Source organism: Oryzias latipes, chromosome 16, assembly GCF_053564925.1.
Source record: "Oryzias latipes strain Hd-rR chromosome 16, Olatipes_Hd-rR_3.1".
NCBI classification, from domain to species: domain Eukaryota; kingdom Metazoa; phylum Chordata; class Actinopteri; order Beloniformes; family Adrianichthyidae; genus Oryzias; species Oryzias latipes.
This window is the reverse complement of record NC_136252.1, coordinates 14,456,307-14,482,042: the sequence shown is the minus strand read 5'-3', so window position 1 is coordinate 14,482,042 and position 25,736 is coordinate 14,456,307. Positions and strand designations below refer to the sequence as shown.

The following is a 25,736-nucleotide window of genomic DNA, read 5'->3' as shown; positions in this document are numbered from 1 at the left end:
TTAAGGCTTACTACTTGAAATTACTACAAGAATATTAACTAAGTGGAAACTAAAAGTAAAAGTTTGGTCTTAGCCAATAAGAATTAAGAAAAAAAACCTTTGTAAAATATTCTGCTTGTAGCCGGTAGTGAAGTTTCTCTGAATGTAATTAAACCTGAGCCTGAAAGGATAAAGGATAAGCTTGTTAATATGTTCTGAGTCTAATGAAAAAAATAAAACAAAGGGAAAAGAATAAAATACACACAAGGACCCTTTTCCCTTTATTGCTTTCAAAATTTTATTGGATCTAATAACCCAGAGCTGTGAGACCACAGAATATCATTACAGTTAAAAAAATAACAAAAAAAAAACATGTGGAAAGTGACGGAGGAATAGAGGAGACATTGGTGACTGCAGGAACAGACAGTGATGAAGCAGGAGATGATGAGAGTTGGATCGGAATAAAATAGAGATGTAGGATCATCCCTGGAGAGAAAAAGAAGGAGGAAAGCAGACTAGGAGACGAACATGGGGGAAAAAAGCTGAGCAGGCATTAAAGAATAACCCAAAAGTCATCCTCTGTCTGTGTTTTTCACCTCAAATCTCAATTAAACCAGCTAACATCCAGCCAAGGATCTCCAGTGGAGAATGATGAATGAGATGTAACAGCCCACCACATTTAACCTGGAATCAGCCACTGAAGACAAATGTACTGACTTTCAGATTGGATGGCATCAGTGGTAAACGACTGTGACACATGAACCCAATATTAAATATGTTAAAATATTAACATAGAATTTACTTTGGAAAACACGTTTTTTTGTTTTTCTTTTAATTAACAAAAAGAATGCTTTCAAAGTATGTTTAGACCCCTCCCCCCAACAAAAAAAACAGCTAATCTTTAGGCTATTAAATTAACATATTTCGCAAAATAAAAGCGTTAATTTTTATTTTCTTAAGACGACAGTGCGCTTTATAATCCAGAGCGCCTTTTATATGGATTAATTTCGGTTGTTTATTGATGTTGAAGCCATTTTAAGAGGTACAAAGCGCTCTGTCAAAATGTTAAGATGTGTCCTTTTTCCTGCATTTCTCACTGCATAGTGCACTATATATAGTACGTTTGCCATTTTGTATTGCTTTCTGGGTCTAGAATTCCAAAATCGAGTGCCCTTGAAAAATCCCAGAAGTCTCTGCGAGAAAAGCCAGTGTGCATCGATTCTCACTAGGTGAATACAGACCACAATGCAATGTCGGAACAATTTTTGCAAAGAAAATGTATTTAAATGTTTTTTTAATAAAATATTAACATTTTCATTTTCGGAACTCAGTGGATTAATAAATGATCATCGTAAAATGCTCATATTAATTAGATCTCAACTTCGTTAAATCGATGATGTCATATACACAGTTTAAAAAAAATGTAAACAAGTAACGAGCATGGTGTCCGAATTGCTTTCAAAATCCAGGGAATTTATATAGATTTTAAGTAGGTGGGGATTAGGGTGGGAATTCGGACATAGCCTCACTCCGACACAGCTACATGTTAGCGGCGTTAGCGAATTCACAATACCTGTAACTCCTGACTTTGTTTGCAACACATTAAAAAATAAAATAAAACAAACTGCTACTGCTATAACAATATAACTAGTTTATGTAACTAGTTAACTAGCTTTAGAGTCTTTTTTTTGCCTACAATTGTCAAACAAGGTTGGGTGTTTTGTAAATATGCTAATGCGGCTAACGTGTAGCGGCATCAGACAGTGTTTTTTTTTTTTAACGTGTTCATAACAAGCACGCGAATTAGCATAGTGACAAAATCATTTGTATTAGGGATATCTGTATTTTTTATACGTTGCAAACAAGGCTGGGGTTGTGTCCGAATTTCTTCACTACTACTCACTATATAGTGCACTATATAGTGCATTCGCCATTTAAAGTGCTGTCAGAATCTACAATTCCAAAATAAACTCCCCTGGAAATTTCCTAGAAGTCTCTGCGAAAAATTAGTGTGCATCGATGCTCACTAGATCGCCGAATTTAAACCACAATGCATTGGATTTGAACAGTTAGTCAAAAAATGTATTAAAATGTTTTTTTTAATAAACCATCAACGTTTTTATCTTCAGAAAGAAAAGTGGACCCATAAATAATTGTTGCAAAATGCTCAAGTCAATAAGATTTTAACTTTGTGAAATCGATTGACGTCTTTTCCTCTGTTAAAAAAATAAAATTAAAATTAGTGAGCATGGTGTCCACATTGCCTTTAAAATCGCACTATATAGTTTTTAGTAGTTAGGGGTTAGGGTAGGAATTCGGACAGAGCCTGGGAGTTACAGGTGCAATCAATATGCTAACATGGTTAATTTGTAGGAAATTGTTTTGGATTTTTTTTTTTTTAATTGTTACTAACAAAGCTGGAAGTTAAAGGGTATTGTGAATACGCTAACACGGCTAACGTAGCAGTGTTGTACTGTTTATTTATTTTTTTACATGTTACTATCAAGGTTGAGAGTTGGCATAGTCCCAGTTATGCTTTGTATTTTTTAACGGTATCCGTCTGTTTTTTTTCATGTGTTGAAACAAGGCTGGGAGTTACAGGAATTTTTTTTGTGCTAATGGGGCTGAATTGTAGCCCATCACTAACAAGCTCTAGAGCTAATGCAGTTAATAAAGTCTGTAAAGTTTGAAAATACACTATTCATTAACGGTGCCCCTTATTATCCGGTGCCTCCTATAGTGCGAAAAACACAGCACTTTTGCGGAGATCCCAAATGTAAACTGGTTTCTTTTTAACCACTTAAATTATAAACTTTACTTAAAAAAAAAAAACAATAAATTTACACCTAATCCTTTCTTTCTTAACAGTTACATGTTCATAGCTAGATGATAAACATATAAAATTGTATATTTCCCCCCTACAACGTATGCTAAAGCACACATATTGGTTAATAAGGATTTTACCTCAGTCACAGATTCAGGTACTTCTGTTTAAAAAAAAAAACAAAAAAAAAACACTAACATGTCACAATTTACTAACATGCACAACACACTTTGCAACTACATATATTTAGAGAGCCAAACCAGAGGAAAGGGGAAACAAGGTGAACTCCGGGGGGGGGTGAGTGTGCTGTGGTAGGGGGGGTACTTTGTTGGCCGCCCAGAGTCTTTTTAACCGAGGCTCTGCGAAGTCGGCTGGAAAGAGATGGAATATCCTACCCAGCATGGATCATGGTAATTGCCTTGGTGTCTGTGTATGGGATGGAAGCGAAAGAAAAAGAAAAATTATGAGGATACATGTGTGTTTGTGTGTGTTGCCAGCATCACTTCCAGCCTGAACTGATGAGCTCATTATTTTTGCTCCCAGAACTCCCTCCAGCGTCTGCAGACAACAACATGCAGCAGGGCTCCCTGTGAGTCAGTGCGTCTGAGTGTGTGTGTTTGCAGGATGATGCCCTTTCCCTTAGTTATGAACTGTTTGTACATTTCAAAGGGATAAAGAGGGCAGGAATATGCAGAAGTGGAAAGAGCATGTTAGTATAAGCGAACGTGCAAGAGGCGGCCACAAACAAAAAAACAGAGCGACAGCTGCAGACAAGTCATCTGTTCTGACATATGAAGTCAGCTGCAGTGTTCACGCATGCATTATAAAGAAATTAATAAAATGCAAAACCTCATCAATGCACAATTTTATAGATGCCTGTTAAAGCTTTTATTAAGACTATGATGAATGACAAAGATTGTTTTTATCACGATGGCAATAATTGAGAAGATCATATGCTCTGAAAACTAAATATTTTTGATTAATGACAAATGTGGGAGAAAGTCTGGATGAGATGAAAGCATGATGAACCCTTCATGCTTTTTTTTCCCTTCAGATTCCATAAATCTACAGTTCAATATTAAGTTTATATTATGTTGGATAAGTATTTTGCATGTTTCTGGTGATTTTCTTGACTTAAAACTTCCTTAACCTGGGTAGAAGTTTTATTTTCAAATAATAAATGAAACTCATTGGTTTAATAAACCCCTTGTACCTTATCACACTGTACGGCCACAGACAGAACATTTTCCCAGAGTCACAAATGAGCCCAAACACTGGAATTATTATCCCTATTTCTTCTTTTAATGAGGGTATTCCAACCAAACTGAATTCAGTGTTGGATCAGAGTGTAACTTAGTTCCGGTCCTTTTTCTCCCCACCTGACTCTGAGTTCCGATTCACACCTGTCATGTGTGTTGGGGCTGTGATTAAACTGCCAAAGAGAAACATACTGTAGATGCTGCCTAAACACTGATCATTCAATTTTGATTGTTTTTAAAAAACAATCAAGGATTAACGCTGTGTCCGAATTCCTGCCCCACTCACTACATAGTGCACTGTATAGTGCGTTCACCGTTTTGTACTGCTGTCCAAATCTACAATTCTAAAATCGAGTGCCCTAGAAGTTTCCCAGAAGTCTCTGCAATAAACCAGTGTGCATGAATGCTCACTAGATTGGCAAATATAGACCACAATGCATTGCGTCTGAACAATTTTTGCCCAAAAAAATGTATTTAAATGTACTTTTTTAATAAACCATCAATGTTTTTATGTCCAGAAGACAGTGGACTCATAATCATTACAAAACGCTCAAATCAATTATTTGATTTTAACTTTGTGAAATCGATGACATCATTTACACCGTTCAATGGCGTCCGAATTGCTTGTAAAATCCAGGGCACTACGTTCTCCTGCACTATGACATTTTTTAGTAGTTAGGGGTTAGGGTGGGGTCAATTCAGACACAGCATATTACTTTTTTAATCATGCATACCTCTTAAAACTAAATTTATTTGAGGTGATTTTAATTCACTCAGGAACGAGTTCAAGCATCTAAAGAGTTCTCTGACCTGCTGAATGGCAGGATTTTCACTCAACTGTGACACAACCAGAAGAGGACACACTCCAGAGTTGGTCTTCTCTCATGCCATATCTTTAAGTGTCTGCTGTGGTTGACTTGGCTGTGTCCACTACACTGTTTGTTTGTTTTGATTTTCAAATCAGAAGTTTTATTCAATGGGAGAAATATGAGCATACTGTAAAGGGCTCAGGGCCTGCAAATTTGATTGAAATCTCAGAAAAAGATTCCTTCAGATAGTTAACCTGCACCTTTTGATATTATGATTTCATGAGCCTTGACTAGCCTGAACCAAGATCATAAAAGCAATTCAAAGGCCACGGCTAAATGAGAAAACAGAAAATGAATAATTTATTACAAAATAGTGAAAGAGCAAGCAACCTAAAATAAATAATGATATTATCACACAGGTTGGAAAGGTTTATTTTTTATAAAATATTCAAGAATCAAAGAATTCAACACAAAACCATGTTTTTTTTTTTTAAATAATTATCTCAAAATCATTGTTTTTTTTTTTTTAAATGTCATGTCCTGGGAAGATACAAGGATGAGTTATGGACTTAAATTTTAAGCCATGGATGGAAGGAGACTACCTGAATCTTAACAAGACTTAGGTTTTAAAAGTTAATGCCTGACCCGTGGGAGTTAGGTTTGGAGGCTTTGAATGCATAGTCCACATATCACGGGCGATCACTCTCTCCAATCAGAAATGAGCTTGTTAAAAGTCCTCACCCCTACCACTGAAAGCGGGCTCAGGGGAATGTGTCAATATAACGTTCAACACGTTTGATTGGTCAGTTTATAACTTAATTAAGTTGCGCTGCAGCAAAAATATTGTCAACAAAAAATTAGGATTAGCAAGAACATGTTAAATAGAAAGTAGCACAGCAAGAGGGGGCATTCTGATATATGGAGTGACTGAATAATGGCTGTTTATTTTTCATTAGAAGTCCATGGTATTTTAGGCGTTTTGGAATCGGCAGGGACTTCCTATTTGGAATGCAAAGGGGGAGGAGTCACTCAGTCTAGTTCTCATAAACAGTTATTTGGCATTCTCTCTATTACTGTAATTTTTCATCTGTTTACTTAACGCAATTTCAACAGATTCTGAGAAAAGCAGATTTTCACTGATAAGAAACACTTTACAATAGTGAAGTGTTCACATATTAATGTAAACCAAATGATTCTGATGTGGAGAATATGCAGCACCTTACCAATATTTCATATCGGCGAAATTTCTAGCAGTAGTGTAAAATCCTGGATTAATTTAAAGTGTACAGACAGTGTTCTTTAATTGAAATTTGATATGAGTTGATTCAATGGATGGATGGATCGATCGATTGATTGACTGATGGGTGGGTGAGTTACTTGGTTGGCTGACTGACTGACTGACTGAAGTGGGTTAAAGCTGATGCCTTAAGTGTATTTTATAACTCATTTCTATTTGGTTAGGGAATAGACCTCAACTCCATCATAGATCCCTGTATGCCATGACCCCCCCTCCTCCCTAACTCCACCAAAGCTTAAAAAGTCTAACAGGTTAAATTAGAAAAAGGTTCTAAATGGAGATTTTACTTTGGAGGGGGTGGGGGGTGGGGGGGGTGTTACATTAAAAAAGCAACAAAAAAAACAGTTGCTTTACTTTACTACACTTAGCTGGTTTACACCTCATGTTTTTTACTGATCAGCTGTAATTAAATACTCTCAAAACATAGTGATTGACAGAATTTATCTGGGGAAGCAGTCTTTTTTGTGGATATCTCCGTCTTTGTGATGCCCAAAATAATGCCTAGTAGTATACCATTTATCAAGATTGAATCAACTCCAGGCAGATTTACCTGATCCTCTATGGGGCACAGTATATAGAATGAGCACGCATGCAATGGTGTGGAGCAGAAGAGACGTTTAAACATGTTGTACCAACCATTCTAGTCGTCTTTTGTTTGTTGCTCAGTCTTGGTAACTTTCCGTTTGTGTTCTGGATCAGAAAACCTAACTCCTTCAACAACGTATGAGCACTCTGACCACTGTCCACAGCAGCTGTACTGTACCGGTAAACATGTGTACATGGATTGCATCTGTAGACACTGAATTATGAACATATGTTTGTACATGAAGCAGCCAGGCAACTATCTCTGGAATAGAATGAAACAGTGAGATTCAGCCGATGTACAGATGCCTAAGTTATGACGGCAAGAAAGCCCAAACAGAAGATCTCATCCAGCAAGTGGGCTGATGTCTGCCGCAGCCGTTTCATGTTGACATAGTCATTGTATAATTAGCATTTCAAACTTCTTACTGAGCAAGATTAGGGAGGCTTACATACAGACTCAGCCATGCACATGCAGTTCCACACAATGGAGCAGATCCCTATCATTTTGATAATTAATGCCAATACAATAGGAGGCAGGACAGAGAACTTTAAGAGTCTGGGTGAAACAGATTTCATATGAGAGTTAAGATCCATGATACATAACAGACAGAAAAAAATTTTGGTTTCTATGAAGCTGCAGCCTATGGAAGCTACACTCTAGCTCCTTTTGATCAAGCAAACATGCCCAGAAAAGAATGTCTGCTGAAATAATTCAAGAATGTGTGAAAAATTACTAACCCTCTAAAAATTTCTAAAATGCGTACTGTTTAAAAGGTTATCTAATCGTAAATAGGCTTTTATTATTCATGCTTTTAGCATAAATTAAAGTTTTTTTCAGTTATTCTTTTTTGGTTGGTTGGCTTAACCCTTTAACACCAGAGATGTGACACCTATCTAAAATACCCTCTTTGGCACACTATAAAACTTTGGCTCTTTACGCGATAAACATAATTTTACGTGCATTGTGCAAACACTTCACTATTTTACAGTGTTGCATGTCAGCGCAAGCTACCTGATTTTCTCCACCGTAGAATCTGCTGGAATTACGTTAACTACCTGAAGAGTTGAAGAGTTAACGGTAGTTGAAAGAATGCCAGAACTGCAGCCAAAGCTCTAGTGCTAAAAGCTTAACTAACGTACCGGTACATCTCACTTTGCTTGTTGTCTTAATTGGGCTAATGTGTGTAAGTAAGAAGTATCATTCTTTTGGGTGCACAGAGACGGAAATTTGATGACGCTACTAATTAACCACCTTTAGTTGGAGCTATTTCACCATGTCTTCGGTTAAGCCACATCCACACCACCCTCGCCCCTCGCGTTCAGTCGTCTATTTCCCATGAAAAGTCAATGTAAACACGCATGTTTTGGATTCCCGTGTTTAGAAGTCTTGCACTCGCTCGTAGCTACGCAAGTTTCTAGAACAGTTTGCAGGCCAATGAATGCATGTTGAAAGCTAAACAGTGTCAACCTTTGACCAATCAGGGAGTTGGATTTGGTAGTGACCTGTGGATGGCGTCCCTTTGAGTTCACAAAAGTTTTGACAGTTTTAAAACTGAACAAGAAGAAGAAATCAGTTAGTAATCACATTTGAGCCCTGCCCGTTATACCACACAAAGTCCTTCATTTATCAAAATAGAGATGTGAAAGATTGGCGGGATTTGCTCTGCTCAGACAGTTCACACTCAGCATCTACTAACTGCAGGTGGCAGACATGTACTAGTGAACAGTTGCAAAATAAAAAGAAGAATCCCATCAGTGTGAACACCATGGGCTAAATGTGTGTTTAAGAATGTGCATTTAGCACTTTATGGTGTGTCCTTAGCTTAACACATCACTATGTATTCATTTGTTTTTGTTTTTTTCAAGTTAAAGTAATGGCAGAGCAGAGTTAAAATGAATTACCTATTGTAATAATAAGTAAATTTACAACAAATACTGATTTATTTATGTTTGCTCTTTTTGTTATGAACTCACTCAATGAAGATCATCATGCATCCAGGTGACATTGTCTTGAAGTTGAGTCATAGCATCCCCAAAATCCCAGTTTTTTGGTGTTTTTAGGGCATGTTTCTGATGGAGGACATTTATGAAGAGGACATAAATTGTGTTTCTGAGTACTTCTTTATTCAAACTGTTGTAAATCTGGATCAGACAAAAAAATGTGACGTACAATCTACAACGGCAAGCAAAAAGGTCCCTGCTCAGCTCCATTCTGATGCATCCACTTGTAGAGAAATAGATCCATGTCCGTCTTTGTTTTCCTCATCTGAGCTGGCGTCTGGCTCTAAACTGTACAGCTGAATAGCTCCAATATTGGTCACTATTTTTGTTGCACCACTATTGTTAGGTTGGGGTTGTGAGGGGCTGTAAGCTAGCAGGAGAGTGTGTACCTAAATGGATGATGGGAAATGGGGGCAGGCTTACTCCATGCTAACAGTTCCAACAACAACTTAGAGGTGAATTTCTAATGAACTACTGCCGCTCTGCAGAAATATGTCCTAGAAAACAGCTCAGGGTTGTAGTCTTTTTTTAAAAGACCACGGGGAAAACTTTAAAATGGATCAAATGATGATTGGAGTGGAATTTTAAAGGTCTTCTTTCCTTGAAACATTTCACAACCCATGCAAATTTATGGACTAATGAAGCTCCTTGGATGTGCGATCAAACAATTTTAAGAAGTCAAGACATTTAAGCCCAGATGCCAAAGAGTCAACTTCAAAACGTAGACTGACATTTTTGGGCCATTTAAAACACCTTCTAAACACTTTCGAGAAGCAGCTTTGTGACAAATCCTCTTTCTCCCATAATGACTGCCACAAACGGGGGAATGATGGAAGCACCTAGGCGCAGAGAGGAGGAGGAGGAGGCAGAAGGTTTCAGGGAAACGGGGTCTTTAATAACAAGAGTCCAAAAACAAAACTAAACCACTGCAGTAGGCTGGCAATCTTGAAACTTGAAATATTGGACACACTGGAAACAGGGGAACATAAACCTATGGAGCAGCACAGGAGGAAGGGAAAGACTGGACTCAAATACATGCAGACAAACGAGACACAGGTGGAGACACTCAGGACAGATGGGGACCAAAAGCTAAACTCAACACAACAACAAAACAGGAAACCTTACAAAATGAAACAGGAAGTGAACTCAAAACAAGAAGAAACAAAAGAAAAGTAAATAAACTAAAACCGTGACAACAAATAAACAAATAATGATGTCAAAGCCATGAAAAAATAAACTGCATCCACTGCTGACTGACATAAAAATCCTTCAGAAATAAAAAGGGTAGGAGTTATTTTATGGGATAATACCAAAGAGAAAAATCCTGCTGCCTGCTGTTGTACACCCATAAGTCCTGTTTATTCAACAGACAGGCAGGAAGTATGTTTCTAGAGACACAGACAGAGGAACAGTTACAAATCATTCAAAATATGACCCAAAAAAACCTTCCCCTGGGACTTCTGACCATAACGACAAGCAACGTTCCCCATGTTTTTTGGGGAATTGGAATTGGAAGAACTTGTTTAAAGTAAAATGTATACCTAAATAAATACTTCCAAAAAGATCAAATCTAGGGATACACGATGTCCATAAGTAGCCAAAAACCCTGCAAAATCCCAGCTGCCAACCCTCAGGTAAAATGTCAATGGCCAGTAATTGGGTAGAATTAATCATCTTTTCAAATAACGTTTTGGCAAAACCATCCGGCCCTCGTTTCTCTGAACCCCCAACACCGGACCTTTGTATGCGTCTGGCCTCGTCAGCATCTGGAGCTGCAAGGCTCATTTGCTAGATTCAGATCAGTTTGCAGTTGAAAAGTACAGGAACATAAAGACAGATAACATCTTAACTGAAAACAAACCCATAAAAATTTCCTCTAAACATAGCCATTACAGTGTTGTATAAAGCATTGAAACAAAGCCAAAGAGGCTAAGAATTAAGCTTTGTTGCCAGGTCAAAGTTGCTTCTAAAGCATTTTTTTTTCACTCTCAGAGATAAGGACTGGCTTTTCATTTAGGTCTCACGTAAAGAAAGGGAACAGATAGGGAAAAGACAAAGCACCACATGAAAGAAGATTAAAAAAAGACTTGTTGGGGTCTCTAAAGCCAAGAAAGAAGAACATTCTGCTTAATTTCTTCAACCACACATAGTAATAGTAGGGAGGAAAATAATAATAATTAAAACAAAAACTATGAATTCAACACACTCAATAGAAGGAGTGAAAGTGGTACAGTCTTTCCACGCTGTTTGCACACTGGAGGGAGAGAGAGCAAAACCAACTTCTCAAGTCTTCCCCGTAGCTGCAGGCATGATAAAACAATGCATAGAAAAGACGGAGGCAATAGATGGTTGTGGCGTGTAAAACTTTTCATAGACAGACAGAAGGATGGCGTTACACTGTGAGAGTTGACTTAAGCTGGCTGTGCATCCAGCCACAGCTTAAACGACATACATAGAGGCAGTCAATAAAGATCTGCCTCTCATGACAATGCCGGCCGGCCGGCTGTGCTTCACTGCAGCATGAGGCTGCTCACCAGTCTGTGAAGCAAATGAGCAGTTTTACAAGCCAAGCCAGCCAGGGTTTGCGGGATTTATAGTCTCCTGTTTATTCTTTTTTTCTTTACTGCCACTTTATTTCCACAACTAGAGGAAAACATACTAGAATGTATGGATAAACTGAGAGTTCGGCAGACCCAGTCTGATGAAAATGGCGTTTTTAACATGTTCTCATGTCCTTTTTCTGATGGAGGACTTGTCGCTCGCTGACTGTTATGTTGAAATGACAAAGGACATTGATTCTAAAGCTCCTGAAATACCTTGTTTTGCGCAGAATCTCCATTCCGAAATGGTAAAAACTTCTACTGGTATTTTCAATCTATTGAGAAACGTGGTGTGTAAAACATTGTGTTTTAGTATCTGAAAACCATGTCAGTGGTCATTGACCCTGTCATAGATCAGTGGAGCATCCCACACAGAGTCCATGAGGGTCTATGTTAGCTCAACAATCCAGTCCGTTTGTGCTTTGTGGATTTGGAGAGTGTTTGATTGTGTTCTTTGTTGTGTTCTTTGATGGTTCCATTTCATTATGAGGTGTAGGGGCCCTTTACTGAAGGATCTCTGGTTTTTCGACTACCAGGTTGATGCCATCAGTGAATTAATTTTGTTCCTGGTGCATTTTGAACTTTGGAGGGATTTTCCTTGTCCCCATTTTTTCCCTATAAATTGTCAATGAAGGTCAAAGGTCTTTGTTCTTCTCCTGATTTGCTTTTCCTATGTACATAAGAAGCTCCTGCCTCAGATGCAGGAGTCCAGGTATCTTGCTGTCTTTGTTATGAGTGAAGAAAAAGTGGAGAATGAGTTTAATAGACACATAGGATCAGGAGCTGCAGTTTTCACTTGCTGATTTGGTTTATTGTAGTAAAGACGGAGCTAAACCCAAAGGCAAAGCTCTTGACTTACTGGTTGATCTAAATTCCAATTCCAATCTAAAGTTATCTGGTTTCGGCCTAAGTCCCAACTGCCCTTATTTGGAGGATATGGGCTATCTGCGGGTAAAAAATGGGCAAACCTGTGTGGGGCACAAAAGGCGTCCATATGAAATTTTAGGGTCATAGACAACCCTGTGAGCCAGGAAGGCAAAAAATGTCATGACACAGACATGTTGAACAGTCATATCAACCGCCACCTGCGCAGGGAGCACGTTGGTGCTGTTCAAGTGAAAGGTGTGCATTCCTCACATGCAGCCTGGCTGTAAGGAATGATAAATTTAGACTATTAGTGTGTAATTTCTGTGGACATCCCACAGGCATCTTACTTATCGCGTCCACATCCGTACGTGCTGCATTTGGGAGCGGTCGGTAATGAGCCAGTTTGTGCACATTACTAATACCTGAAGTACTGTGTAAAAGAAACCGTACAACCGCATCTTTTGCACGTCATAAACAATTTACATTATCCCTACAAATACCTCACAATAAACTTACCACATGCATAATAACGGTATGTTCCATTTTCATGACGTCCCAGGCCTCAAAGTAACTGCAAGACACACGTGTGCTCCCCTTAAGATGCGGTTGCACCTCTCTACAACCCTCTACAGAAGCCACATGCACTCATAGGGCCCTAGCCTTGTATTAAAAAGTGCCCTAATTCCCTCTTTATAAAAATATTAGCATTAATAACTTCCTGTTAGAGATAACAGAAAAAATAGTCTGTACCAAAACCCCCAAGGCGCTTTATCGTACTCATTTTCTTGTAATCCAGGGTTTCTTATCTGCCGTTTCTGTTTTAGCGGCTCCACTCAAACTCAGAGAGAGAGAGTGAGGGACAGCAAGAGAAACTGCTGCAACACGGAGAACTGAATACGTGACAGTGAAGGACCTTGAATCTGAGTGACTGACAGAGAACAGAGCATGACCAAAAATACCACTGAAAACCCAAACTAACCTGCAAATTCCTCACAGCAACAGTATGATAGTAACATTAAAAAAGTATTCAGTGTTCTGGGGATAAAAGTTTTTTGAAATCTTATTTTAAAAATTTGACTTAATTTCCACATGTACGGTGGGGGCAGTGGTTCAAGTCCCGTTTGGCGGACGTGAAACAGAATCACCAATGTGTGGGGTTTGCATGTTCTGTTTGGGGACTCCTGCTTCCTCCCACCGTCCAAAAACATGCTTCATGGGTTATTTGGTTACTCTAAATTGTTCCTATAGGTGTGAATGTGTGATCGTGGCCCTGCGTCAGACTGGTGACCTGTCCAGGGTGTACCCTGCCTCTGCCCATGAGTGGCTGAGAGAGGCTCAGGCACCCCCGTGACCCCGAAAGGGACAAAACGAGTTTAAAGATGTATGTAAAGAACGAAAAAAATATACATATGTTTTTGCTGCGCTGCCCCTCTAAAATCCTGTGCACGTCCTAGCCCAAAAATATGCAGCATCCATGCAGGTCAACCCCCCTACAGATGTATGTGGCTTTACCAAAAAAAGGTTGAGTTTGGGGATTCCCTTGGAGAATGGGCAGAAAGATACCAGGAAGGAATTTAGAAGAGAGCTGCTGCCCTGAACATCCAGAGGCACCAGCTGAAAGGCCTTAGGTATTTCTTTCTGGTGCCACCCAAAAATGTATTGACACCCCCCCCCAGGCGGATGCCCAGGGGAAGACCTTGGAGCCATTGGAGAGTCTACGTTTCTTGGCTGGCCTGGGGGATGTCTCGAGTCTCTGTCGGTCCACAAAGAGGTTGGGAAATCGCACCGTCATGGTGTCCACACAACCCAACAATGTGGATCAGCAATGGATATGTCACAAATATTCTACTAACTTTGTGTCCTCGAGTTTTCCGTCTTTGTTTTCCTGATCTTATCTCAAAAACACTATAATATAACGTTTTTTTATTCCCTCCCATTTTCTCTCTTTTAGCATTTCTTTGTTTTCCCCCCGCTGTCTGCTTCTTGGATCTCTGAACCTTCCTTCCTTCACTTTTCCACATTTGTTGTTATTTTAGTCATCCAGCAGCCATTACCTCTCTGCACTTGTCACCGTCCTGTCAGCATTGGAGATATCACACCTGAAAGTATCCCAGATATATGCAAATATCACACCAACCTTACAGAACAAAAGTGATCCTTTCTTTTCAAATGGCCTACATTTACTGGACTATAAATATTCTGCAGGGGAAAAAAAAGTGAAGGCAAAAGAATGTGAACATTAAAGCAGTGTCTCTGCTTAGGAAAAAGATGAAGATGCTGAAGTGAAGGAAATTGAAAACAGTAAGATAGACACTTCTAAGCTCAGGCAGAAGTTAAATAAAATTGAAGCTCGATTGGAATGAAAATGGGGCGGCACAAATAAAACAGAATGGGACCATGAAATGCCAGAATACTTCATCCCTTCCTTCATTAGCAATTTAAACATGTCTCCCACATTACATACTCTGAACTGGTTTTTGCTCCATATGCTGCTCCTATTTGAGTTTCCCTTCAAATGCCAGGAGTAGTTGCTTTAATCTAAGAATTATTTGTTCCTGCTGCTTCATATGCCTCTATATTATTGCAACCCAAGCTCTGTGGCATTCAGTCTACATTCACTATGCCCCTGTTTCCAATATCTCAATCAGATAACATGCAGCACAATCACACTCGATATTGGACTGGCGATTCTCCGTCTCCAAGCACAACATTTTTCCGATTCCCCTGAGAGGCAATATGAGGCGCTGCAATTCACTTGCAAATGTTGCATGTATAAGAACGCATTATGCTTTTACTGGCAACTGAAAACATTTCTAATAAAAAAGACAGACGGTGGAAGGAAAAGGGGAAAAAAGACGGCCCTGCGCTGCATGCAGCCTTTAATAAAACAATTTGGTGTACTGCAGGAGCAAAACACCCCCACCACCACCACCAACCCCGTTGCCACATATATGCTGCACTGTCCTGTCAGACAGGCTTTTATTATGGAAGAAAGACAGGGCGAGAGCATTTGAGAGAGGAGGAACAATTACAGTATTATTTGGGGTTCAGCTATTTCCTGCCGCCCTGCGTGTGTTTATGCAAGCAGCTGTATGTGGAGGGCTGTGCCACATGTTTTTCCTTGATTCACTTAGATCGCAAACAGCACACGTCCCATAGAACTGGAGCGCAGGCGGCAACTGGAACATTAGGTGGACAAGTGATATTTTCCGTTGTATTTTTTTATTCATGCATCCTGTGTTTTACACCTTGGGGCGCTGATTTATTTTTTTTGGCTGCCCTGGGGGTAATGTGTCGCACAGACAGCTCTATGGACAACAACAGACTGATGCGGCAAATTAAAGTTACCTTCTTTTTTTTTTTTACGTGTTATGAACTCTGAGGCCTAAATGGTGAAGCTTTTAATAATTTAGCTGCATGGTGCTGTTCATTCTTCACTTTAAAAATCTGTCTTTTCTTTTGTAAGAGTTACTCTCTTTCTTTTATCTGCTTCACTATTTGGTTTGGAAGTGTTAAAGCGTTGATGCTGCCTGTGCTAATGTAGCATAAATATGTAGTATTTTATTTAACATGGCTCATTGGGTTTGTTTGTTTGTTGGTAATCCCAAAACTATTTGTGTGCCATAACCCATTGGGCTGACATCTAAAGTTAATAAAATAGTCTGCAGTCCCTCAAAGAAGACCATTAACATCATAGGACTAGGGCAAAGCCAATCTCTTTTATTTAATTGAGCTACGTTTGAGTCAATACAAGATTGTAGACCAACCAGAGCAGTTCAATAACTGGAGCAAATTGCATTCAATGACATTTTTCAATTCCAACTTGGTGTTTGAGTTGAATTAAGAAAAAGAAAAAAAGAAATCTAACCAGAGGGGTTGTTGGATGTTCTGGTCATAAAGTACCAGAAGCTAAGTGTGTCATTAAAAACCCACTCCGTTCATCTTTTGAGTTGTTTTCAAAGCGTTCCCAGTGATCTTTTCATTATGATGATGCTGTTTCTAGGACATAGTTCCTGCAGAACAGCTGTCATTCATTAGAAATTCACCTTTGAGTTGTGGGCAGGATCGTCGGCGCAGAGCAACCCCGCCCCCAAATCCCCTGCCTGAAACTGAGCTCTCTGTTTACACTTTCTCCCACTAGCTTACTGCCCCTCACACCCCCAACCTAACATTAAATGGCGAGCGATATTTGAGCTGTACAGTTTTGAGCCAGATGGCAGCTCGGACGAGGAAAACAAAAATGTACATGTATCCAGTCGTATTTTCTACGTCGCAAATAAGTTCCTTTTAAAACTGCATTCTTTATCTGCCGCTGATTCACAATCATTTGACTAAAGAAACACTCAGATTAAATCAAAGACTCAAATCGAAGATTGTTAAAAAAATCTAAGAAGAAATACAGACTGACCTTATCATCAAAACTACATTTTATTGTGAAAGAGTTAACTTAAAACATTACCAGAAAAGTCTCTGTTGATGCCCATGTTCTGTTTTTCATGAGCTGGAATCCTGTTTCAGTTTGAGAACAGTCTGTGCTTTCGGATGATAACATTATCAGTATTATTATTGTAAGCTGTTGACACAAATGAGCTGTGGAACTGAGAAAACCCAGGAGTAACAGATTCATACAGCGCTTAAAAACACATAAAAGAAGCCAATTATTTCACTCCAACTACTTTACTTAATTTGATCATGGAGTTCTGAGACTCTAGTCTGGTGGGAAACAGTTGCAGCTTTATTGGGTGTTTGTACATTTCTATAGGTGCAGAGGTGACGGTCAGTGAAGCACACGTTGTACTTATCCCTTCTGCGTTTGTGTTGTTGTGACTCACTCATTGTTTGGAAAATCTTATGGCCTGATAGTATCCGGCTTCTGGGTTCTGAAAACAATGGCGATATAGAACGCATACAAATTTAGGGTCAATAATGTTTGCAAAGACAATGCTATAGAACACAACCTCTGAAATGCATGGAAATCCAGATATCGTAAAAGCATTACAGAAGATTTCCTTTCAAAATGAAACTTTAAGATGTACAAACTTTAAAAAAAAAAAAAGGCACTGATGACAGTGAACTTGCAGTTTGATGTTTTGATGCACTATAAACGAGCTGACATAGAATAATAGTTTTGAACAATGAAACACCCGCAGCCGTTTCATTGGAGGCACATTTATAAACAAACGATTGACATGAGAACACAATGAACCACAGGCAACGTAGTCAAACACCCACAGCTGCAGACGGACTCCGATTCCCTGAGATGAAGTGGAAAATGAAGCAGTGACACGGTAACGGCAGCGTTAATATTGCATCAGAAAAGAAAATGTCACCAAAATACTGATGACCTACTAGCGAATACATATGGAAATGTACATGTGTTCTTGTGTTTAAATGTGTTTCGGCCAGGAAAATATATAGAAAAGTGATTTAAGTAGAAAGTGAAAAAATTGTTTAACCTTTATTTTAGTTGATTTGATTTATTCTTGAAGAATTATTGGGGGTCTTAACCCTTCAACACTGGACCTGTCGCCGGCGACCCCTAAAATGACAACCGCTCTTTGACATACCGTAAATCTTCTATCGCTATCAGGAACAAGGCATATGTTGCACATTCAAGAACCGGACCAGCACCGGATATAGAGGGAGAGAGTTTTTTCCTTTTTTATTTCCACTGTTTACTAGCGCCCTCTATGTTTGGTAGAGTCTTTGATGGAAAATGTCAAAGTGGTGAAAATCTCTGGAGTCTTGCTTCTGGCTTTTTCTTTCACATCTCTGTTCTGAAATATGAAAGACTTGGTGTCGCATCATTTCGTCTGGACACAAACCGTAAGTGACTGAGGCCATGGTTCTTGACCGGAGAAAGGTAGTTTGCCATCTCTGGGTGGGTGGAGTGTCCCTGCCCCAGGTGGAGGAGTTTAAATATCTTGGGATCTGGTTCACAAGTGAGGGAAGACCGGAGCGTGAGATTGACAGCCGGATAGAAGCGGCGTCCGTGGTTATGCGGTTGCTGTACCGGTACGTTGTGGTGAAGAGAGAAAAAGCAATATAATACTCACCTATGGTCATGAGCTCTGGGTCATGACTGAAAGAGCGAGGTCCCGAATACAAGCGGCTGGAATGGGCTTCCTCCGCAGGGTGGCTGGGCCCTCCCATAGAGACAGGGTGAGAAGCTCAGTCACCCATGTAAAGCTCGGAGTAGAACCGCTTCTCCTCCACATCAAAAGGAGCCAGTTGAGGTGGCTCGGGCATGTAGTCCTGATGCCTCCTGGACACTTCTCTGGAAAGGTGTTCTGGGCATGTCCCACTGGGCAGAGGCCCCGGGGAAAACCCAGGAGATGTTGAAGAGACTATGTCTGTCGGCTGGCCTGGGAACGCCTCAGGGTCTCCCCAGAGGAGCTGGAGGAGGTGGCTGGTGTCAAAGTGGTGTCAATCTAATGGTTTGGGAACAGAAACAGTTCAGTTCATTGCTAGCATCCATGCAAAGGCAGATATGAATTATTGTCATGTCAGGAGACTGACCTTGGTTTATCCTTATGTAGCCAAATCTAAAATGATTTGTCAGACACAAGCGGCTCCATAGGATGTGGGTATTTTATTTCGGTACAGCGCCAAAATCTGTCAAACACTTTTACTCTTTACCGAAACACATGTGCCGAGCTAGAACCGTCAGGCAGCCATTTTGTTCTTTCCTTCCACCCGTGAAAACGTACTGGCTTGTCAGCATTGAGTGAAAATGAAAAAAAATAACAGCACCACTCACTGGCCCCTCTCAGCATTAACCATTTTAACCCTTGTCCCATCCTAGACACTTTAACATAGGGAGTTGGGTCATCTAGACCCACTAGACAGTGCGCTGAACCTTTTTTCTTCAATGATTTGTGATCTTCACTGGTGTCCATGGATTACATGAAATCTTTCCACCTTTATCCTCCTTTGTCATGGTAGGGAGAACATGTCAATGTAAGGGTGGGGTCATCTAAGATAGCACAAGGGTTAAATAAGTGTAGCTCACTTGACCTGGTTACATTTATATGAAAGACAAATGCACACACCGTCAGCCTCATTGCCGTGTCAGGGTTCTCCAGATAAACCAAATCCAATGGTCACTACCAAATCTGAGCCCCTGATTGGCCAAACTTCAACTTGGTTTAACATTCAACAGGCTTTCAATGGCCACGTTTCGAACACAGAAGCCCGAAACGTGCAATTATGCACATTTAGATCAGACTTTTGATTCGAAGTGTCGGCTTGAGGGCGATGGGAACGTAGTTTGAGAGAAGAAATTTTGTAAGGATACATATACCATTCCAGTTTTTAGATTGTTTTGATTCAGTTTAAGGAATTGGATTTCTCTGGCGAAATAATAATAATAAATAAAAAAAAAACATTAAATCTTTTATTGTTTCTGGATCTTCTCATTTTATTTACATTTACACTTTTTTTATATTTCTCATTTTTTTTCACAAGAAAATTCTTTTTTTTTACATTTTTAGCGTCATCCATAACACTGATTTGCCGGCTGTGGGGCAATTGTACTTAAGTCTCTTACCCATTGAAGTTCTTCTTACTGCCTTTTACGCCTTGAGACACTTAGCACTTAGGGCAGCAACAAAATCTTTCCATTTCTGACGGTCACGGGCCAAGGTGTAGATGGTTCCCCAGGTTTGTCCAAATTCTTTCAGCTCTGTTCCAACTGTTTGGCGCCAGGTGATCTTCGGCCGTCCTCTTTTTTTTTTTTTTTTTTTCTCTTTTCTAGCGCACATTCCTTAATCCTAATCTGGTTTTGGTGCTCAATACTTCCATCTTCCTGTCGCTGGCTTCCAAGGTCCTGCTTTCACCTGTGTCCTTCATAAAAGCCTCTTGTTGGGACTCTGTAGGTCTATTGCACGTTAGAGGGGTTAGCTGTTTGCTGTTTGCATAACCATCTTAGTTTTCTAGGACCAGGTGGTTAGCCCTGTGCCAAATCCCCACCCTGGAGGGCCAGTGGACTCATTTAAATGTTCTTGGTACAAGATGGTCATTTGATTTCCCTCTGCTGGCGCTTTTTGACATCCTTTGATAAATGTAATCACTCATGTAAACTAACGTAGCTTTAGGCATTGTGACCTTGACCCACAGAGAGTGTGCAGTGACAGTACACTATACCTCCGCAGCCGGCTGGTGAACTTGACATTGAACCAAACGAAACATCTAAGCAGCAGGAATTTCTTCAGGATCTGGAGTTTTATAGTCAAATCCGCACATGATGGCAGGATCAGGCCACGGATACCTGCAACAAAACCGTAGCAGTGATGAAAATGTTGCCTTCGGGCTGAGCTGCTGCTGCGAGGATTGAAGAACAGAGGAGGCATCTATTTCTCCTCTGTGCTTCAGTGACAGGTGTACACAGACACACACGCACGCTGCACAAACAGTGGACACGCACAGCCAGGCATACACAGGCAGCTCGATAGGTGGTCTGACAGAAGTGGTTCATTGTGCATGAATGCTCCCTAAATTTCAATGCGTTGCATCAGCAAGCCCACTGTGGTTTTCCTAAATTAGTTTGCCCTTGTTTCCTTTAGCAAATAAAACTGCAGAATATGCAGTGGAAATGACTTTTTAGTGGCACACATGCATTGACTTTATGAATCCTCTTTTTTTCTTTGTACTATGTATCCTTACACTGGGTGGGTGTAAATCTATTTAGACATTAATGTCTGGAAAAATATTTTAAAATGTGTTCATAAATTTCTCATCGTTAACCAAAAATCTTTATCCACAGGTGCAATTATGCAAATATGCTAATGATGGTTTTAAACAACATCAGTCTGACACTCGCTTGGTTTATTTAACCAATTAAATAATTTATCATTTCATTACTTATTCATTATTTTTTTTCGTATTTTTTCCATATTTCATTGGTCAATCACTGAATCGTGTAATAGGAGACAAAGATTTATACAGCAACTGCTGATTGAAGATTAATTGAAATGAATGCAACATATTTGGATTTATCTCAAACTATCATCTCTTCAGCCACATGTCACTCATCTATTTTCAGATGTTTGTACAAATTCTACAATATGAACATGCGACATGACTTTTTTTTAAGCTTCCCTTAACTTTTGAGGGTAAAAGTTTATCTTCGTCCTGTGTAAAATATCTGCAGCCTCTTTAAACTTTTTTTTACACTAGATTTCATGTGAGAACCTCTAAAATGTGATTTATTTATATATTTAAAAAAAAAAAAATTTCCCTAACCCATAGCGGTCAAAGTGGAAGCCAACTTTGTTCAACTTTAAAGCTGCGACAGATAACTACAAGAAAATATCATTAAAACTGTTATTTTCTAAATCTGAATCCACAGTTTGAACAACATTATTAGAAGCCTCCTCATAACAATAAACAGGTGGTTGATAAATATATTATGCATTATTATTCTGATATTTGGGTACAACTGTCGCAGTAAAACCATATTTGAAATGTAACTTCTTGGCTTTTGTTTTCTAAGTGCAGTTCGCTTTTATTTTGAAGTCGAAGGCTCTTCTTTTGTTTCCTCTCTGAATCTTTTCTGTGAAAAGAAACTTTCCAAATGCTAACTTGAGGGGTTTTAATTCAGCAGCTACTTTAAGATATATTTTTGACACGCGACTGAGCAACTTGACATGCGGTCATTCAATAGTCTTTCAAAATAAAACTTCCTGCGGAATCAGATTATAAAAAAAATAAAAAAAATAAAATAAAATAAAAAACTATGTTTATTTTCCCTGTAGCTTTGTAGCAACTGCCCCAAAGAGCAGTGTGCTACATACCTGAGTGTCTAGGTAGGAAAAAACAAAGGACTGGAAGTGTTCTAGGTGTGATGTACAACAATTTGTATTAAAATCCAAATCTAGAGCAGCATTAGTGGAGCACAGCAGCATCACATGTTCAAATGCTTTAGGCCCCCCAGAAAAAAAAAAAAAAAAAAAACATCCTGCAGCATTTATTCAGAAGACTATGCCAAAAACAAAAAGGTCATATCTAATGCAACATAAAGCTGCTGTAACAAGTCTGTCCTGTGCCTGCAGCTGCAGCATTGAGCCACGAAAACAAGTTGTGTGTTAGTATGTGTGCTTGGTATCACAGAGCTTCTGGTACTCGGTTGTACTTATAGCTAACATTGTAAATGTCAGGAGCCGGGGCCAGGGCGGTTCATCTTTGTCTCACTTCCGGGTTCGGGCTTTTATTTTGTTAACTCATGTTCTGTCTTCTGTTGGTTCTTTAGGTAACTTACCCCGGTCTTCACCGGCACCTGTTTACCCACCTGTTTTCATTTATGTGTGTGTATATAAGCTCCTGTTTTGATTTCACTTGTCACCGGATCGTTCTACTTGTTTGACCTCGGTCTCTACGAGCTTAAGAAGCCTTCCTTGGATTAAAATATCCTTTTAATTCGAACTTCTGCCGTCCTGCTTTTGTGTCCGAATTCACACCCCTTGACATTACGATCCGGTCATCATGGACGCAGCGGACGCAGGAGTTCCACGAACGAGCAGCGACGCCCAGGAGAGGGTCATTCTCCAGCAGGAGGAACAGCTAAATTACCTCAGGCGAGGTATGCTGGAGATGGCTGGGCGCCAGGAGCAACAGCTGACCATGATCGGTGATCGCATTGAGACATTGGCAAAGCAGCTCCAGCAGCCGCCGTCATCTCATCCGCCACATCACTCTACCTCTGCGCCGACACCGGTGATTCCAGTCCAGACGACGTCACTCGCCCCGGGGGTTCAACTGGCCCGACCAGAGAGGTTTTCCGGCGACTCAGGGGATTGTCGGGCGTTTATCACTCAATGCGAGCTTCATTTCGAGCTGCAGGCAGCCAGTTTCCCTACTGATCGGGCCAAGGTGGCATTTATAATCTCACACCTCTCTGACAGAGCCGGAGCATGGGCCACTGCGGAGTGGCAACGTGGAGGAGCGACCTGCGCCTCTCTCTCTGCCTTTCTCGACGCCTTCACCCAGGTTTTTCAACACACGAAACCCGGCAGAGAGGCGGCTCGGGCGCTGATGCGGCTGACACAAGGTAACCGTCGGGTGACGGATTATGCTATTGAGTTCCGGACTCTCGCTTCATAGAGCGGGTGGAACCCCGCAGCGCTTACGGACGCTTTTCTAGAGGGATTATCAGAGGAGCTGAAGGACCACTTAGCTCCCTTGGAGCTGCCCTCATCCCTGGAGCCTCTTATCGCCCTGGTGATTCGTATCGACAATCGACTGCAGGATCGTCGGCGGGGGCGCCGGGTGGACGCTTCCCAGTTCAGGGGACACCCTGACGTTTACGTCCAGCCCTCCCCTCATATGTCTTCTGTTACCCCCACAGTGCCTCCTGCAGCCCCGTTGGAGGAACCTATGCAGCTGGGTCGTGGCCGTTTGTCCCCCACTAAGCGTAGACGAAGGATGGCAGCAGGTGAGTGCCTTTACTGTGGTCAGCGGGGTCATTACTGTAAGAACTGCCCAAAAGCTTCCGCTCGTCATTAAAAGTGGGCACACTGACGAGCGGAGGCCAGGTGCCCGTCGATTCTAAATCCACCTCCTGTCTTTTGGAGGGTCACATTGTGTCTAAGGGTGGGGGGTTTCCTGTTCGGGCCTTGTTAGATTCTGGGGCTGAACAGAACCTTATGGATGCTGAGCTAGCCAGACAGGCCGGTCTTAGGACCAAGTCGCTTCCCCGCCCTTGGCGGGTGATCTCCCTCAACGGTGAGGTGGTCGCCACAGTTAACCAGATCACTGAACCTGTTCACCTCATCCTTTCTGGGAACCACCACGAGCATACCAGTTTTTTTCTTTTTGAGTCCCCTCATAATCCGGTGGTTCTAGGGTTTCCCTGGCTTCTGAATCACAACCCAGTCATCGATTGGCCAACCAATCGCATAGTCAGTTGGAGTACTCATTGTCACGAGGCCTGTTTACGCTCAGCTCGGCATCCAGAGTCTGACTCCGCTGACCCGGTAGGGGAGCCGCCCTCACCTGACCTCTCCAAGGTCCCTCCTGAATATCATGACCTAGGGGAGGTATTTTCCAAATTCCGGGCTCTCTCCTTGCCCCCGCACAGACCGTATGACTGCTCTATTGAACTGCAGCCGGGTGCCACACTGCCCAAGAACCATCTCTATAGTCTGTCCAAACCTGAGAGGGAGGCAATGGAGCAGTACGTAACTGACTCTCTTCAGGCGGGCCTTATCAGACCTTCTTCGTCTCCTGTGGGGGCGGGGTTTTTCTTCGTGGGGAAGAAGGATGGAACATTACGCCCATGCATTGACTACCGAGGGTTGAATGCCATTACGGTAAAGAACCATTATCCTCTTCCACTTATGAACTCCGCTTTCGAGACGCTGCAGGAGGCCCGGTGTTTCACCAAATTGGACCTACGGAATGCGTACCATTTGGTTCGCATCAGGGAGGGAGACGAATGGAAGACCGCCTTCAACACGCATTTGGGACATTACGAGTATCTGGTGATGCCTTTTGGACTATCTAATGCTCCAGCTGTATTTCAGGGCATGATAAACGATGTACTCAGGGACTACATTCACCATTTTGTTTTTGTATACCTTGATGATATTCTTGTTTTCTCCAGGAGTCCCGGCGAACATAGGCGGCATGTTCGTCTGGTTCTTCAGCGCCTATTGGAGAACAAGCTTTTCGTCAAGGCAGAAAAATGTGATTTTCACTCCTCCAGTGTGTCTTTTTTGGGTTTTGTGATTGCGGAGGGGGAGGTGCGACCGGACCCAGCTAAGGTCAGCGCGGTGGTTGATTGGCCTGCTCCGGTCAATCGGAAGCAGCTTCAACGATTCCTGGGGTTTGCCAATTACCTACGCCGTTTTATTAGGGGTTATAGTTCGGTCGCGGCCCCCCTTACGGGTTTGACCTCCACCTCCTCTCCTTTTGTTTGGACAGAGACTGCAGAGGCCGCTTTCCGGCGGCTCAAACACCTTTTTACCACCGCCCCAGTTCTCATCCAACCGGACCCCTCCGCCCAGTTTATTGTGGAGGTTGATGCCTCGGACGTCGGGGTTGGAGCTGTGCTGTCCCAGCGGCAGGGTGCTGACAGCAAGCTTCATCCTTGCGCTTTTTTTTCCCGCCGGCTTACTCCGGCGGAGATGAAATACGACGTGGGGGATAAGGAGCTTTTAGCTATCAAGCTGGCGTTGGAGGAGTGGCGGCACTGGTTAGAGGGGGCGGGACAGCCTTTTGTGGTCTGGACGGACCACAAAAATCTGTCTTATATCAGGACCGCAAAACGGCTTAACCCGAGGCAGGCACGGTGGTCACTTTTTTTCGCTCGGTTTGATTTTGTGGTGTCGTACCGCCCTGGCTCCAAGAACATTAAACCAGATGCTCTCTCCCGACAACTGGAACCGGCTATGGAGGATTCCCTTCCTCAGACTGTAATTCCTGCCTCCTGTGTTCTGGGTACCCTCTCCTGGCAGCTGGAGAGGGAGATCAAGACTGCACAGGCCCGGGAGCCAGACCCTGGTGGGGGCCCCCCTA

The 25,736-nt window shown here is 41.4% G+C and overlaps 1 protein-coding gene and 1 long non-coding RNA gene across 4 annotated transcripts in view; one reads left to right on the top strand and one right to left on the bottom strand.

Annotated features, from left to right (window-relative positions):
• Nucleotides 1-25,736, top strand: part of LOC144984536 (uncharacterized) — a 42,997-nt gene that overhangs the window by 948 nt on the left and 16,313 nt on the right. The window lies entirely within an intron of this gene.
• Nucleotides 253-25,736, bottom strand: part of LOC101157968 (uncharacterized) — a 197,254-nt gene continuing 171,770 nt past the window's right edge. For all 3 annotated transcript variants that reach the window (XR_013648300.1, XR_013648319.1, XM_078933320.1), the window contains one exon: nucleotides 253-20,490. The gene's annotated coding sequence lies outside the window, so the exon portion shown is untranslated. The remainder of the gene's footprint in view (nucleotides 20,491-25,736) is intronic.